This window comes from Fukomys damarensis, unplaced genomic scaffold (assembly GCF_012274545.1).
Source record: "Fukomys damarensis isolate Sample0158 unplaced genomic scaffold, DMR_v1.0_HiC HiC_scaffold_39, whole genome shotgun sequence".
Classification (NCBI taxonomy): Eukaryota; Metazoa; Chordata; class Mammalia; order Rodentia; family Bathyergidae; genus Fukomys; species Fukomys damarensis.
In genome coordinates this window covers 64,952,798-64,956,340 of record NW_022900951.1, presented here as the reverse complement: position 1 = coordinate 64,956,340, position 3,543 = coordinate 64,952,798, and the positions used below count along the sequence as shown (strand labels likewise).

Below are 3,543 nucleotides of genomic sequence, written 5' to 3'. Positions count from 1 at the left end.
ACAAGACTCATCTCTCACCATGTGCTAAATTAAAATCTAAATTGACCAAGGATCTAAATATTAAAACAGAAAAATTAAACCTACTGTAAGATAAAATATGTAAAAAATTGAATGGCATAGGTATAAGAAATAATTTTCTATACAGAACTTCAATTATATTACAGATAAGCAAAAATCAACAAATACATCAGACTAAAAAGCTTCTGTGCAACAAAATAATCATTTTTTAGTACAGTAAAGAACCTACAGAATGGGCAGAAATTTTTTCCGCCTATTCCTCAATTATCTAGAATGTATAAAGAACTAAAAAATGCTTGACAACCTAAAATTAAAGATCCAGTCAAGAAATTTGCAAATGAACAGATATTTCACAGAAGTATAAATGCTCCACAAATATATGAAAAATGTTCATTATATATTGCCATTACAGATATGTAAATTAAAGCAATACTAAGCTTCCATTTTACTAAAAAAAAAAATGGTGATCATCAAGAAATCAAGCCTGGGCGCCGTGGTCACGTGATGGCCATGCGCTTTCCGGTTGGCTGCAGGCTGTGAGGCCGAGGAGAAAAGGATGCATGGCGGCCGCGGCCGTGGCTGAGCACAAAGGATGAACCAGCAGTGGAAGAAAAATGCTGCCAGCTAGCTGACTGCTGTTGAAGATACTGCTTTGTCTTTGTGGGGGCCACTTGTGGGATCTGCAGCAGAAACGATGGCTGGCTGTGGTGAAATCGATCACTCAATAAACATGCTTCCTACGAACAGGAAAGCAAATGAGTCCTGTTCTAATACCGCACCTTCTCTGACCGTTCCTGAATGTGCCATTTGTCTGCAAACATGTGCTCACCCAGTCAGTTTGCCCTGTAAGCATGTTTTCTGCTATCTGTGTGTAAAGGGAGCGTCATGGCTTGGAAAGCGGTGTGCCCTTTGTCGACAAGAAACTCCTGAGGATATCCTTGACAAGCCAACCTTGTTGTCACCAGAAGAACTCAAGGCAGCGAGCAGAGGGAACAGCAAATATGCATGGTATTATGAAGGAAGAAATGGGTGGTGGCAGTATGATGAGCGCACTAGTCAAGAGCTGGAAGATGCTTTTGCCAAAGGTAAAAAGAACACTGAAATGTTAATTGCTGGGTTTCTGTATGTTGCTGATCTTGAAAATACGGTTCAATATAGGAGAAATGAACATGGACGTCGCAGGAAGATTAAGTGAGATATAATAGATATACCAAAGAAGGGAGTAGCTGGACTCAGCCTGGACTGTGATATAAATTCTGTAAACTTAGCAAGAGAGAGCTCTGCCAATGGTACGGACAGCATGTCAGCACAGAGTAGAGCATCTGTCCAGCCTCCAGTGTCCTCTGTTGTGAGCCTCTAACATCAGGGGATGGGCAGTTGGCCAGCCCTGCCACACCATCCCCTGAAGCAGGCACTTCACTGGAAGACTGTTTCACTCATTTGCAACTCAGTGGAGACAGCATAATTGAGAGGAGTCACAGGGGAGAAGAAGAAGACAATAAATTCCTGTCTTCGGGCATGGTACCAGACACCTCCATTGAAGGAACCAAATCGGATGCCAGTAGTGATAGTGAGGATGGATCTGCAGTTACTGCATAGCATTCCTTGACCCAACAGAGACTCTTGGTGCTGAATGCAAACCAGACAGTAGCTCATCTATCAGGAACTGACCCATTAGTAGCAGGGGGTGGAACAGTGAGTGTCAGATCCAGAAGACCTGATGGACAGTGCACAGTAATGGAAGTTTAAATAGATGTCTTCAGCTCGGTGCCCAAGGTTGGATGGTTATCTGTAAATTTCTGCCCACATAACATTATACTCAAGCCTAGTAGTGCATTTTGGGAGATGGGTGGGAGTGGGTCTGGGAAGGATAAATCTGAAAAACACATGTCTCTGTTGAAAAATAATTATTTAATGTAAGGAACTTGGGTGTTAATAGTTGAGACCTGTTCAGTAATAATCCAGGTTTCTTGACATCTGTTTTCTTTCTTTCTTTTTTTTTTTTGTAATGGGGATTGAACTCGGGTCCTTGTGCTTGCAAGGCAGGACACTGAACCGCTGAGCTAAATCCCTGGCCAAATGTCTGTTTTCTTTATAGTTAAAGAAATTAGTTCTTTTGGCCAGTGTGTATATATTATCTGTGCATTAATGGTCCTCACTTGACTAGAATTGTTATTTTTCTGCATGGATTGACATAAAAGTATTAATAAAATTTGGCACCTGTGAGATGTTGGTGTCATTATAAACAAGAAGCCTAACTTAATGTGGACATAGATGTGAATTTGGTTTAAAAAATAGATGAGTAACACCAATTTTACAGTAGAGTTATTAAAATGGAAATGTAAAGAAAACAGCTAATAACTTTTGATTCAGAATCTTTGTAACACACTTCATGGCATTTCTTCCCATAAGCTTTGCTGCCTAGCCCTTGTAGTCTGAGGTTTCTCTTGTCTGCATTTTTTTTTATTTAAAAAATATAAGTTAATAAATAGATTTTATCAAAAACAACTGTCTTTGGTTTGTGTCTGAAAGAGGAGTGGAAGTATTGTGATACTTGTGATCAAAGGTTATTTAAAAGGTCAAGGTTTGAATTGGCCAGTCACCTGCTCAGTTTGATTTCTTCATAGAGGATTCTTAAACAGTATCTGCAGAGTGTGTGGAATGAATATGGAAATGAACCTAAAAAAAAAGAAATAAAAAAATAACAATTGCTGGCATGGCTTTGATGAAAAAGAAACTGTCATACATTCTTGATGAAAATGCAAATTAGTGCAACCATTATAAATATCAGTGTGAAAATTTCTCAAGGAACTAAAATTAGAAGTTTCATATGACCCAGCTGTTGCACTTCTATGTATCCTACCCCAAAAGCTTAAGACACTGTACTACCATGCTATGTGCCTATCAATGTTGATAACAACACAAATCATAATAGATAAATCCTGGAAATAACCTGTATTACACCTCACCAGATGACTAGATAAAATGTGGTATCCATATATAACAGAATTCTGAATATCTGTGAAGGACAGATTTGAGTCATTTGTAGGAAAGTGGATGCACCTGGACAACATAATGTCAAGTGAAACAAATCAGGCAAACAAATTTAAATAACATGTGGTATCTCTCACCGGAGTAAGGCAAAGTATAAACTAAGAGAAAAATATGGGAAGAAAAGAACAAAGCATGAGGATGGATCTCTTGTAGATGGGGATGGCTTCAAGGGACCAGAGGTAAAGGGAGAAGGTGAAGGGATACAGAAATAGATAGAGGAAAAATAAACCATGTAAATAGTCCTAATAACCTCAATGCATGTTACATTATATTCCATATACATAATTTAGACTAATGATATACACAAGAGTTGAAAGGAGGAAAAAGGAACTATAGGAGAAGGAGAGGGAAGAAAGGCAATTCAAAAAAAGAAACAATCTGTATTATGCACATGTAATAAGTACCCAAGAATACTGTAAAATTCACGTATTCCAAACATGTAATAGTAAAACAATTGTGGAATATAGTAAA

At 38.3% G+C, this 3,543-nt stretch overlaps 1 pseudogene; it reads left to right on the top strand.

Moving 5' to 3' along the window:
* The first annotated feature begins 510 nt into the window (after window positions 1-510).
* LOC104854361 lies at window positions 511-1,826 on the top strand (annotated as a pseudogene).
* The last annotated feature ends 1,717 nt before the right edge of the window (window positions 1,827-3,543 follow it).